General features: G+C 41.1%; 1 long non-coding RNA gene across 1 annotated transcript; it reads left to right on the top strand.

Moving 5' to 3' along the window:
- Positions 1-421: 421 nt before the first annotated feature.
- On the top strand, positions 422-10,666 carry LOC128851748 (uncharacterized). The gene is made up of 3 exons (XR_008449172.1): positions 422-557; positions 6,093-6,210; positions 8,931-10,666. It is a non-coding gene; the product is annotated as an uncharacterized LOC128851748 (long non-coding RNA).
- Positions 10,667-14,891: the final 4,225 nt, after the last annotated feature.

The raw sequence follows: 14,891 nt of genomic DNA, 5'->3' as shown, positions 1-14,891 counted from the left end.
AGAGAACAGGTGCTGCAGGCTTCCAGGCAGTCTCTATATTCTGCAGCAGCCCAATGATGCTGACAGCCTGCTGCCCAACAGTAAAGCCATAAGGGCAAGGTTTGCAACTCAAACGAAGGCTACAGACTCTGTCCAGGTGTCCACATGATCGGAGGGATGGGGTCAAATGCAGGGACAGCTGTGTGATGCAGGATTTGCCTTACTCAAAAAGGAAGAAGCCGTCCACTTTAGAAACATCACAGCCCCTTTTAAACCTGCCAAGTCTTACCTGAAAAATGGCAAGAACTGTCTTAGAGCAGGAGTGACTCAAACAGGCAGCTGAGTTGATACAGGCCGGTATTTACTATACTGTGTTCAGTCCGAAACAAAACGGCTCACATGGATTTTACACATTCTGTCCTAAGGAAAAAGCTTATTGTCCTTTCTCTTTGTGAATAATTGTAGAGTTTAAAGTCCTACACTTGACTTATATTACTATCTACCCTTTGTTTCCCCTCCTTACTGTCAGGAATACCTGCAAATAAGGACAGAACGCCCTGACGAGACTCCTGCAGGAGGTGGGTCAGATCGTTAATGTTCAGAAACATCCACTCCCATTTCTTCGCATGACTTTCTTGCTCCACCTCCATTCCTTCTCACCCCCCTCACTGCCACCCCATGTCATTAGCTGTTGGTAGAAGGTGCAGAGCAGGCAGGCAAGAGATACCTGAGGAGCACGGGAAGGGAGGCAAAGCTCGGTTCCTCAGGCTTGCGAGCTGTGCTGACAAGCTGGGTTATTTTTCAGATATAGAGACACACAGGCAAGAAGAAATGGTGGCTCAGGAGAGTGATTGTTCTTGACAACTCTTTCTAATACCCTAAACAATGCTAGGACTTGGGGAAAAGTCTCTGCTCCTTTCAAGTAATACGAAAAGCCTTGGTTTGTAAAGGGAGGAGGAAGGGTACAGAGGGAAAGGGACATGAGGTGCCAGGCTCTGCTTGTATACGGTCCTCTACTGTACACTTTAGTCTACACATATGTAGGATTTCACTGCTCCCTGGACAGCAGCCCCACCAAACTGCACTCCTCTCCCTTTGCCAAGCACATGGCTTTGGGGTGCAGCAGCATCCCGGAGACTCGCAGCTTACCTTGATGAGCCCTATCCCTTCTGTTGATGTGAAGAAGAGATGCTGAGTGCCAACCAGCCAATCATTAGCACTTGACTAAAATGTCTCCGTACTGAGCAACCACCCTGCTCTCAGTGGGCACAATTATGACAGCAGTGCAGTGTATGTTCCCAGGACTGGGCAATCCTTTCACCACCCCATTATTCATTTCTGTGTTCCCTCTGTTTGCTGCTCTGGTCACAGGCACTCTTACCTTGCCTTGCCATGCCACTCAAGGTGAAGCTACAGACAGCCATGCAGCCATATTTTGGCTACCATGGAATAAGAGCAGCAACTCAACAAGTTACCTGCAAGTTGGGCTGCAGACTCAGGTGCTACCAGGTAGGATGCAGGATTCCATTCAGCTAATCTCAGGTATGCAATGTTCACCAGCACCACCCAGTTCTATGCAGCACACCCCTGGACCAGTCAAGACCATGGTCCTGCAGTGCCACGTAATAAGATACTGCACACTGTGAGGATAGCTCCCTTCTTGGCAAGTATTACAATGAAAGGCAGGCTGAGCGTTGGTGCCAATGTCTTGTCAAGCACACTGCTCATGGCTTTGAGCTCCCCATGCATACATACTCCCTCCTCACTGAGGGTCCACCTAACCAGAGATGGTGCCCAGGTTGAGAGACAGGTACAAGAGATAATTATGGAGTGGCTGACCTGATGAGAATTTTCTTGCAACCACTTATCAGACTGCTTCCCCAAGCACAAATATCGATGCCCTATATATGCATATGCATACATAAAAACTGTGTCTAGTCTAAGTTTTCCACTTGTGTTTGTGGTTGGTTTGGTACTACTCAGATCACCTCAGTCTTGCAGCTGCAGTGCATCCAGCCTCCTCAAGACAGTGAAGATTTAGATGCAGAGTTCCCATGATGTGTTCATTTTTCTTCTTCTTTCACGTATCTATTAAAAGCAATTTGGTTTGAGACTTTTAAAACAGGTACGATGCATCATTGTTTCTCTGCAGAATGTAAGAAGGACAGAGACCTCTGTTCTATGTGTATTTCATTAGAAGGAGTAGGAAGGTTGTTGTAGATCAAAATCATCCAGATGCTCTGCTGGGAAGGCACCACTCTTTCTGCTGGGTCTATAGAGCTGAAAGAGTACTAGGCATACAAGTAAGAATAAATAATATATAGCAATTACTCATGATTACTTTCAGTATTCCTTTGTTTGCATGGTATAAACTAAACCCTCAACTGTCATCTGGCAGTGAGCAGAGTGGTGTTGAGTGTGAGCAGAGCCTGCTGAAAATACAGCTAGCTGAAAAAAACTTCTCTATATAGTTCCCATAAAAATGTCATTTCTCCCCTAAAAATTTCATAGAAATATGCCAATTTCTTTCATATGTTCAATAGGGAGCTGTCATAAATAGTTTGGTTTTGTCTTGTCTTGATAATTTCATTCAAATTGCATTGTTTTTGTTCACTCAGTTTTGGTTCTCATTAAAATATTACTATGCTACATAGACTGTTATATTTATCAGCACATGTACTAAATATATTCATATTTTATAACTTTTCAGTATTAATGAGGTGTTTCAGTAGAATCAGAATAAAGCACTTAACATTTTGATTCATCTAAGTTCTCAATTTAAGTTTTTATTATTTTAATTAAATTCCACTTTGATACAAAATACAACCTCTGTTTACAACTTTTTATTACTAGCCAAAAGAAACTGAAGTTCTGGGCAATTTTTATCATTCATCCTTTCTGTGGATATTGGGAACTTTCTGAAAAACTGCTTCCCCTGAACATGTAGGACCCTCATCTGCTGAGAAGCCTCTGCCTGTGGCAGAAAGGCCCCTTTCAGACTGAAGCCACTTATAATAACAAAAGCTATGACTATTTCTTTTTAATTTGTTGAATACCATTCACTTTGGCTTACGTGTCTGTCATTCTTCGCTCAAGCACATCTAACAATAAAATGAAGTAGAATCCCATACACCTACAGCTGTCTCTCTCCCTCTTCAACGTTAGTGATGTTTTCCACATTAAAAAATTTACCAAACACCACACAAGAAAATATATTTCTAGTCCCTGGACCCCCTAAACCTTCTCAGTTACACCAACTAATCTGAAAATGTCTACCACTTCTATTCAATTTCATATTTGACTACTACTAGACCCTTTGTTTCCCCTTTTTTCTTTATCTATAATGGAAAATCAGAACTCCTCCCTTCTTTGCTCAACTTCAAGACAGCATGAAAGCTGAGGCCCAAAAGAATGGAAATGGAACTGCAAAGAAATTCCTGTATACGGTCACGTTATTTAACAGGGATCCAGCTTTTTAATAATCCATCGTGTGATTAGAGAATTAAATAGCAAGGAAAATCTGAAAAAGCAAACAAAAATTAGAGAGACCAATTACCAAAATGAAACAGACTAATGCACCGTAAGATGAATGACGCTTACTTAAAAATGATATTTTATTGAATCAGGCATAACTTGACCTATATTGGAAAGAGAAGGAATTATAGTGATTATGCTGGGATAATGCCAGAAAGCAGCTTGGCTGCGTTATTAAGCTTGAATGAATCAGCTTCAACTATAAAACGCATCGTTAAACAGACAAGGACAGTAACAAATTACAGAAACGGAAGTGCGGGAGTTGAGAGGCCATTTTGTCACTGCACTGTCAGTGTGCAACCACTGATCATCTGTCTTGCTGAAGACAGTCCGGGGAGGTGGGGAAATACCTATATTCCCAGGAAACCAAACCACACCTTGGCAGAAGGCCATTGTAGAAAGATCATATCCAATTGTATTGAAGCCCAGGGAGCACCTTGCAGATCAATACATTTTACTAGATCCTGGGGCTGTATCATGGTCCTTCATAGAATCATAGAATCCTAGAATGACAGAATTATAGAATAGTTTGGGTTGGAAGGGTCCTTAAAGATCATCTAGTTCCAACCTCCAACTCTTCAGGAAGAGGCAGACCCTTCTCACCTTCAGGTGTGGTCTTGTGTCTTGTCTGTTTGCCATCTTTCTGCTTCTGACAAAGCAAACGACTAAATCCAGGCATTGTTTGTTAAAGATACTAAGAATGTAAATATACAAATACACTCATAACACAAAATATAGTAGCATAAGTTGCCAGGGTAAGAAAGGCAAATACAAATGGAGATTATTTTAGTCTTGGTCACATATTTCTTACTCTTGCAACATTAGCAGAGTAGCTCAGTTGTGACTAAAATTAGGTTTAAAAGCAGAAATGAATACAGCCGTATGGGTCATAGCAAGAACATAAGCCTGTCATGTGTATGTCTGTGTTTTAAAGCAAGTCTTCTCAGGACCAAGAGATGCTAAAGCAACAAACAAGGATGGAAGAACACACTCCAGGCCACCTTTTGCCTCTAGAAGACAGATGCATATAGATAGATACAGACAAACTATGAGAACTAGTTCTTAGGCTGTTTGAAGTTTGTGAAGGGGTATAAGTGACTTGATCCTACCTTGGAACAAAAGATAGTTGAATGACACAAATTGATCCTATAATTGGAAAGATGTGGATGTGTGTTGTTACAAAAAATAACGTCATTAATGGGGTATGTTTAGTCAGTGAGAGGCCTTTTCAAGGTACTATACAGTACGACCACAGATACTAATATTTAGTAGTGTATTTAATAGTAGATCTTGGGACTGGCCTTGAAGCTCTCATCTGCAGAAATTTCCATGGTGTTATTGCTGCAGGGCTGAGAACTGCCTATAGAATTCACATGGGAATTCTTAGACCTTTATTGTGTTTTTGTAAGATACAGGCTCATTCCCTGATGTTACACAGTCTCTCATTAGCTTGTTTTACCATCTGTAATTTCCTTATGGTGCTGAACTTTAAGACATTGGTTTCTTTCACAACTTAATCAGGCTTTTTCTGGGGAAAAAAGTTATGAATGAATATATTAGTCAGTGTTCTGAAACTGCTGCTTCAGGCTAACTTAAGTACTAGATACAGATAGATTACTTTTCCATCCTTGTCCAAGGAAAACCAAACCAAATAAACAATTTCATTTTTCCATAGACCATGAGGTCAAATCCTGGCAATTGTGGCATTTTTAGTAAATAAAGAAAGAAACATAATTTCTGTAAATATTTTTGTTTAAAAAACTTTGAAATATTTCTACCCAATTTTGACATCTTACTCGGATTGGAGGTTTTGTTTCAAGGTAGGGAAAGACTCTAAACACAATAAAAATATGCTAAAATTAGGAAATTGGTTATGTTGAATTCTCTTTCTAAGACTTCTGAAAATTTTTGAGGGTAAAAATATTGCCAGAACTGAATGTTCCCTGCAAATAGTTTCAGCTTGAATAAATCAGCATTATTCCACAGAAAATCCACTTGCTGAAAATTATGGTCCAAAGCTTCATTTGAAGGGCCAAATGCATCACAGGCATCATCGATTGTAGCTCTTTAGTACAAAAGATTTGTACAATCTTTCAAGAAGAGTAAATTTGGCCTGAGAATTCTTCAGGAGAGTTTACTTCCACTTAGTCCCTTTCCTAAATGCATACGTTCTGACTGTTAAAAAAATTCTCTAAACAGCTCCATTATATGTCAGAATGATGTTTTTCTTACTTAATACTGGTATTGCAATTTTGACCAACTAATTTTGAGTAGGTTTGAAATCTGATTTCTCAGTCTCAGCCCAATTTAGCTTTTTGTTTTTAAGCTAAACCAGAATTTCTTTAGCCGTCTGAATCCTTCAGCTATATGGAATCTAAAAGAAATCAATTTAGAAATTAGATGCATGAATTACCCACCAGTAGATAGAAGAGAATTTTTGTACTAGGTTGAGTCCAAATAGCTCTTTTATGAGCTAGAACACTACATATACTTGGAGGGGAATTAGATCAGCTTTTAAAATAGTAGTTTTCAGGGGAAACATTCTTAATTGTGAAGAGCTATTTTTTCATGTTTTTCAGGTTGATCCAAATTGGACTGATCATGAACATCGTTCTGTGAAATGTTAGACATGAAGGTGAATCCCTCTTTTGATACAAAATTCCCATAGGCTCATAGCAGCATGGAGGAAGATGGATGGTAAGGAACTTGGCCTCTGGAGGGGAGGGAGGCAGTCAGGAATCAGAACCAGAGCTGGTCCTTCCCCTGACTCTGGCACATCCAGGATCCGATCCTTGTTAGCATAATAGAAAAGCAGCACAGTTTTTCTGTTCCTTGGATAAGTGCTGAGGTTAGCTTATGAACATTTATTAAACATTCAGAATTCACCCAGTGGAAGGACTGCTATAGTTCAATGTTTTATAAAAAACCCTCCAGATTTAGGCTGCTTTAAGGTACCACAGTCTTAATCAAGGACAGTATTTAAAGAAAAACGATTCATTAATATTTGTGATCTCAAAACCAAGAAGAAAATTACTTTTGTTTAGCCCTTTGGAGGGTTTTACAAAGAGCATTTTTGTCAGATTATGTATTTAGAAGTGGAACACTTGAAACTCACTAACAAGAACTTTTCCTCTATTGGTGTTTTTCTTGATCTCCCTGAGAGGTACATGTTTGCATACTATAAAGTATTAAGGCAAAGCTGCAATGGAAGTGGTAGTCTGTGACAGTCTCTAGTGCATTACCAGAGAATTTGTGGGAAAGAGTGATGGCTATAACCTGTAAGCAAACAGACTAGTGTTGTCCTCGCGTTACAGTGCAATTAATTTTATCATGTAACCCGCTGTTGTGAATCACATGTTAATAAAGACAGGGAGTTCTGCATTTCTGATTGCTCACACTTAATGTTCCTTATCATTTGCTGTAGTTGGCCACTGACCTGTCTATGCCCAAAGTACATGTAAAAACACCAATGACATTCAGTATAGAGTAAGTGAAAAAAAGATGCCCTTCAGTCAACTTAGAATTAGAAATTTCTTCCTCCCTTTGAGATGTAACACAGGCAAAGCTGGTTTCACCTCTGTTTGATGTTAGGCATATCTGACATCTCTGTCAAAAGCAAATGCCGCATTGCATTACTTTCGACTAAAGTTTGCTCTTTCAGCTTCTCCTTTAACTATGCATGTTTAAGGACAACATGGAGGAAAAACTCAGTTTACTAGTTTTTTTTTAGATCTTTGCTTCTAAGCTATTTTGAGGACTGTAAGTCAGGGAAGGAAACCAATCATGCTGAGCTATAGATCTATGTTTTTTCATTTGGAAAATGAAAAAGAGATGTTCACACCAGAAGCCTCTTTGAAAAAGTAACCCTGCAACAACTGTTTGGCATCTATCTCAAAAGATACTCATATGGTGAACAGATGAAAGGCATTACAGTGCTAGGTGCCCACCAGGCACATTTATATTGCATAACTTGCAGCTGTTTGTCAATAATCTCCTACATTTCAGAGACAGTGCTGGAAAATGATAGGAATGGTGTCAAGTTTGTCTCCTGCACACACAGGCAGCTTAGACATTTCTGCTGCAAGCACAGCTTCAGAGATCACTGTTGCTCTCCATCAGTCTTATAACCTAGTATGACTTATGCTTGGGATCAGCTCAAGCACAGTAAAGAACCAGCATCTTCCTGTAATGACCATGCATGAGCAAAGCAGCACACGACCTAACTCATAGCTCCTCTCAGGGGAATAGCAGTTTGGGGAATGGCTGACTATGTGTGTTTGTTGGTGGGGCTGTTTGTTAGTCCTGATGTCAGTGGTGACCCCTAAGTCTCCCCTGGCAAGTTTCTATTGAAAATCATGCAAATTCTTCAAAATAAATGCTGGTGAGCTGTGCTCCTGGGTGCACAGAGAAGGCTGTGCCCAGCAGCGAGTTCTCTGCTAGTGGCAGAGTGAGCTCATAAAGAGTACAAGTCCCTCCCAAATGGCCCTCTACCAGCCTCAGTGACAGGCACAGACCTGTTCAGGGTGCTGTTGTAGCTCTCAGCCTTTTCCTTCCCACCTGATCCACATGAATGTGTCCCAGAGTGTCTGACAGAGCAGCAGCGTTTCCCCCCTAGAGCTGGATGATGACAGTTTCCACCTCTCCATGTGGGTAGGAGTATACCTATGTTTTCGACAGATACTAGAAAAATGCATGAGAGATGGTCCATGGGAAGAGTTCAGAATTCACTTGTATATAGACTCTGAAATGATGAACAAGTGGTAACTACCAAAATCCAGTTGTTATCGGTTTACCTTTGCCATGCAGATAGCATTTGCTCCTAATTCCTTGTACTCTTAGGCGATGTTGCTGCAGAAATATTAATATCAAAGGTAAATAACATGGTAAAAATGATAGATGATATTCCTGAGTGCAGCAGCTACGGTGGACACAAAGTTTCCCAGCTGCTAAAGCGGCCATGGACAATCTCAGTCCCCCACATTATTCAGAGCAGCTCATGGGCTGCCCTACATTTCCCCTTCTTCAGATCATCCCAGTTCTCCCATGGGCATCCCTATGTTTGTCAGACAACCCCAGCAGGGGCATCCCTGGCTGATGGCAATCCCTTGGCCAGCATAAGGAGAACAGCATGTCTTCTTCCAGCCCGCTTTCCCTGGTGCACAGCCTCAGCTGGGCTGCAGCAGCTGCAGCCCCCAAGATGCCATTACTGGCCTATCTGTCATGTTGCTGTTAGTGTGACTGAGAGGAATGAATCTAGCCAGGAAAAGGCATTAGCAGAGGTCATTAATGAGAGGTTCTGGGTATTCTTAGAAAAATCACAGCATTAATGGGTTGACTTGAAATATTTATTAACGTGGGGAATTATGTCAGTTTGCAGATTTCTCTCATTACCCTACTTCATTTTTATTTCTTTTTAGCTCATTGCAAGGCTACCAAGTAGGTCTGTGAGGAATCCAGCAGCAGTGTCTTCAATCACAGAAAGTGCTTTTAGAAAACATTATGGTAAAGCTCCGCACTAAACGCTGTTTGTCCCTGAAAAAGAAGGAAAAATCACTGTGAAGAAAACAAGAAAGCAGCACAGAGAGAAGAGTGTTCGCTGCAGTAAAAACACTTCTTCGGTCCATCTGCAAATGTTTTTCAAACTCAAAATCAAGATGGCTTCAAGAAACAAGATTCAGATGGTGAATAGTTCCCGGTTGCACTCAGGAAATGGGCTTGTCAAATGAGAAGACAAAATAATTGTTTTCACAGATTTCCTTTTGCTCGCCAGGGCTGTTTCAAAAGAAAGCACACAAGCATGATTAAGGAATGGATATATGGGCTAAATGTTGAGCTAGTTTTTAAAATTCATATCTAATATTTATTTGCACGTCCTTTGAAGGTGTTGATGACTGGATGCCACAAAATTTGAACATCTCTTTAGAGACAGTTTACTGACTTTCAAAGGTCCTTCCTAACTACTTTCTTTTGCATCATTTGGAGTCATGACACCATCTGCAGACACTACTGATGGCAGTCTACAACTGTAGGCTAGAAAAGTAAAGAAAATGTACAGAATCAAGTTAGAGGAGGGGCTGTCAATCTCTGTTCTTAAGGACCATGTAGAATCTGACTCATGTAGGAGAACCAGAAAAAATTGTCTTTGAGATTTATAACCACTCACATCTCCCCCTGAACTCAAGCACCCACTCAAAGTGAGCCTGAGCACTCATGGGCAAGTATGCTTGTTTAAATTACTGTTGCATCAATGGAGAGGTTCATAGAGTTACCCGATAAAAGGGAAAATGATGATAGTCTTCAGATTTGTGAGAAGAATTTAGGTGATTGGCATAAACAGGCAAAAGAGCATTTGTCATTCGCATACAACGCCAGGCAGAAATCACTGTGTGGGTGCGTAGTTTTGTGTATGTTTGTTGTGGTTGACTTAGCTCAAGTCAATAATTCTGCTGAGATAAGTACCTGAAATGCCAGAGGCAAATCGATGAAGGAAAAGGCAGGTATCTAAACTTCTACAGAATCAGAAAAAAAACAATGTAATACCTGCACAGTTACAGTCTTAAAAAGAAATTGGGAGTTATTTTTGAGCAGAATTTGGCTTACACTGAAAAGCTATCAAAATACAAGAACTTACTACACATAAAAATGATCAAAGGATTTTAATGTTATTATTGTTTTCAGCACTCAGCATGATTAATCATCTACCTTTCCTGTATCTAACAAAAACAAGTGTAATAGAGAGAGAACAGAGATGTAAATAATTGTATAAGTGTGCACTTCAGAAATTTTCCGCTATATCTGCCATATGTGTTCGTCTTGTCAATGGGGTAACACATTGAAGAAGGAAGCACAGTATGTATGTATGACTTATGTAATAATAATAATAATAATATGAAGCTACACAACATGTATTAGCCATTTGAATCATTTAGAGAACTCTGAGGGGATAAAAGTCAGAGGGAAAATACAGACTCAGGATTATACCACGCAAATCTGATACTACATGGAAAGCATTTCATTATTGGTAAGCAGAATGCATTATGTTAGTAGCAGGAGGCAGTACAAGGGTTCAGTTAACAGGCATGTTTACCATGCACACCCCAAATTTGGATAAAAACCAATAGAAGTTGACTTTAGGATCTTCATTTCAGACATTATGTACAAATAAGGATACGTGACTTACAGATGTCTAGGTCAGACATCCCTTTAGGTTAGAGAATGGACAAAGATATAAGATTTCTTCCCAAAGTTATCTGTAATCATCTATGGAGGTGTAGATGTTTCACAGTATTATATCATTTAAGTACAATTCCTCATGTGACTAAGTTCTTATGAGCAGGGAAAAAGATTAATAAAGCCTGCCCCTCACAGATCTTCATGCTGTTGTCAGATGGACTTTATTCTCTTACAGTGTATTAAAAATATAAGATATCAGAAATTGGAGCATTGTTGCCTTCACTTAATTATATATATACATATATACCCATCTACAAGAAGGGTTGCAGGGAGGATCCGGGGAACTACAGGCCTGTCAGTCTGGCCTCAGTACCGGGGAAAGTCATGGAACAGGTAATCTTGAGTGCTATCATGAAGCACATGCAAGAGAACCGGGTGATCAGGCCCAGTCAACATGGGTTTACAAAAGGCAGATCTTGCCAAACTAACCTGATCACCTTCTATGGCAAAGTGACTCGACTACTGGATGAGGGAAAGGCTGAGGATGTAGTCTCCTTGGACATCGGTAAAGCCTTTGACATAGTTTCTCACAGCATTCTGCTTCAGAAACTGTCAGCCTCTGGCCTGGATGGGCGCACACTCTCCTGGGTTGAAAACTGGTTGAATGGCCGGGCCCAGAGAGTGATGGTCAATGGAGTTAACTCCAGCTGGAGGCCAGTCACAAGTAGGGTTCCTCAGGGCTTGGTACTGGGTCCAACCCTGTTCAATATCTTTATCAATGGATGAAGGCATTGAGTGCACCTTCAGCAAGTTTGCGGATGACACTAAGCTGGGAGGAAGTGTCGATCTGCTGGAGGGTAGGGATGCTCTGCAAAGGGATCTTAACAAGCTGGACCGCTGGGCTGAGACCAATGGCATGAGGTTCAACAAGGCCAAATGCCGGGCCCTGCACTTGGGGCACAACAACCCTATGCAGCGCTACAGACTGGGGGAAGAATGGCTGGAGAGCTGCACAGAAGAGAAGGACCTGGGGGTGCTGGTTGACAGCCGACTGAACATGAGCCAGCAGTGTGCCCAGGTGGCCAAGAAGGCCAATGGCATCTTGGCTTGTATCAGAAACGGTGTGACCAGCAGTTCCAAGGAGGTGATTCTCCCTCTGTACTCAGCACTGGTGAGACCGCACCTTGAGTACTATATTCAGTTCTGGGCCCCTCACCACAAGAAGGATGTTGAGGCTCTGGAGCGTGTCCAGAGAAGAGCAACGAAGCTGGTGAGGGGGCTGGAGAACAAGTCTTATGAGGAGTGGCTGAGAGAGCTGGGGTTGTTTAGCCTGGAGAAGAGGAGGCTGAGGGGAGACCTTATTACTCTCTACAACTACCTGAAAGGAGGTTGTGAAGAGGAGGGAGCTGGCCTCTTCTCGCAAGTGACTGAGGACAGGACAAGAGGGAATGGCCTGAAGCTCCACCAGGGGAGGTTCAGGCTGGATATCAGAAAAAAATTCTTCACAGAAAGAGTCATCGGGCACTGGCAGAGGCTGCCCAGGGAGGTGGTTGAGTCACCTTCCCTGGAGGTGTTTAAGGAATGGGTTGATGAAGTGCTTAGGGACATGGTTTAAGGGAGTGTTAGGAATGGTTGGACTCGATGATCCAGTGGGTCCTTTCCAACCTGGTGATTCTACGATTTTATGATATATACATAAAATGCCAAGTGCATGTCCCTGGACTGGAAGAATATCACTTCTGAAAGCAAATGTCTAGAGAAATTATTACTCTGTATGAATGCAAAATTTGTTTCTTTGTTTTTGCCATCATTATTACTATTATTCTTCTTATTGTTGTTAATGAAAATCTACTCCAGAAAGTTTCTTGAAGGAATATTCATGCACAAGGAAACTACTACATATTTATCCAATTATTTTTTCGTAATGAAACTTTTTGCGCTGTTGACTCACCAAAAATTTATGACATCTTACAGGAATGAGGAATTCAGCAGGTTTTTGATGCTAAACAATTTAGTCATAAAGTACCTTTTTTCAGATTAAAAGGAGCTCTGATAAGCAGCACTGTGGCACATGCAGAGTAAATGTAAAGCTCACCACTTCTTTCATGGAGCTTTGTAAACGTGCTGTTATGCTTTTTGCAGCTGGAAAATATGAGACATTTCTGCTTTCTTTGGTTAAAACTTCATTTTCATTCCTTATGTCAAAGAACAATGTTAGAACTACTGCTCCTGTTGTCCTTCTGCACAACTTCCTGTGGCCATGGAAAGACTTGCCCGTCAGTGAGATCCAGGAGCAACAGAGTACTCAAGTCTTTAACTGGACCTCAATTGAAATTCATCATCAAATGCCCGTAACTTTCAGTGAAAAATTATGCCTTCCCCAGAATTTTAAAATGCTACAGAAGGCACATCAGCTCATCTGAGAAACAGTACATTTCCACCTTAAAGAGCTAGACAGCACGAACAGACAGTCCTCCAAATGAATAATTTCTGAAGCCCTGGGTTGCATTAATGCCTTTTGAGAACCTGTCAGCAGTTGCAAAGATGAAGCTGGACCCTAACCAGTTTGGGTTTTATGCTGAGGAATGTGCTTGGGTGCTAAAGAAGCTCTGTCTAAAGACAGATGCTGCCTGTTGTGCCTTTGATGGCCCCTACAACTTTCCATGCATATCCATTGAGATGCTGGTGGCATGGCAGGTCATGGTTCCCAGAACTCCAGTAAGAGAAAAGAGACTTACAGCTGTGCTCATGAAATGAAACTGCAGCTGAAACAAGAAAAAAATTGCAGTGAAAAATGAGGACAAGTTATAATCCCTCAGAAACTAATTGGCACCACAGCCAACTTCATTCTCTAACAGATGGGCATAAAATCAAATTGCTTTCCCACCATGAAAATATTGAGGTTTTTTTTTAATATTGCTCTTCTAGGCTTTCATCCTTTCTTTCTTATTTTTCCTCTATAGTTTTATTCTTTCCCCCTGTCTAAACACTGATGTTTTCTTCCCTCTTTTCTCTCTTAGTTGTAGCATTTTTCCTTTTCTTTGTCCTTTTTTTTCAAACGCTTCTGTTCATGTTTATTTTTCCCCTTTAAACAGTCACTTGGTTTCCCACTCTTTCAAAATCCTTTTTCCCTCTGTCAGTTTGTCTTTCTCACCTTCCACCTACTCCAGTAACTCACACCCACCCAAACACAAAGCTATTATATTTTTATTCTTTTTTTTACCTGTATAGTGTGAGTGAATGGGAAATCGGTGGGACTGAAAGGGTATTCCCAGAAAGGGTGTCTTCAACTTCAGCCATCAAGTTCTCTATGAAAACTGATCAGAAAACATGTTGGGGTAAAGGCAGAGAAGATAGCAAGGATATTTTTGGCGGTCTTTTTATGAGCCACTCACTGGAAACTCAGTTTTCAACCTACCTGTAACCACATCAAAGCAAGTATACAGGACCAGAACAACTTGTTCCCTGAACTTTGAGGATGATCTGTTTGATCTACAGTCAGTAAGTAAGGCAGTGCCCTGCCACACAGAGAGGCATCCACGAGCTGATCCTCCTGTCCATGCCACAAAGTCTTGGTTAGACAGAGGTAATTTATCTTTGGAAGTTGTCTGGTTTTGTCCATTCTGCAGTACTGTTGACTGTGGATTGGTGTACCCAGCAGCTGTCTGGATCAGCAACTACTTTGGAGTGATTTGAGCAGATCAGATGAGGCTCCTCTGCCTACACTATACTTGAGTCAGAGGGTTTACCTTGAACTACCTTTACACAATGGTCTCAATGATTCTATCATGTCTGTGGTTCAAAGTTGTCCCAAAGACCAATAGCTGTTCTAGACCTTTAAATTTCCCAGTAAGGCTGGGAGGGCATTTGGTGCACAACAGGAGCAGAGCTTCTCATTTAGTTTTCTCTGAACCACATCCAGATCCTGTGCACAGGTGCCATTTGGTGAACCATACGACTAGGTGATAAGTGGAGACAATCATGGAATTCTCTTAAAAATCTCACTACTTGTCCAAATTGAAATGTTAGTTTAGACACAGGCAGTGAAGATAAGTGCTGAGATTTATGGCTGTCTGTGTCTAACTTTCCAAGCTAATAACCCCCACAGAGTTAACAATAGTCTAGGGAGGCACACACACACACACACACACACATACACACACACTGTACTATCTCTGACATGGATATTTTCTTTTTTCTTTATC

The sequence above is a fragment of the Cuculus canorus genome, chromosome 3 (genome assembly GCF_017976375.1).
Source record: "Cuculus canorus isolate bCucCan1 chromosome 3, bCucCan1.pri, whole genome shotgun sequence".
Lineage (NCBI taxonomy): Eukaryota > Metazoa > Chordata > Aves > Cuculiformes > Cuculidae > Cuculus > Cuculus canorus.
Note: the sequence above shows the minus strand (reverse complement) of the source record. Positions and strands in the feature narration are given on the sequence as shown.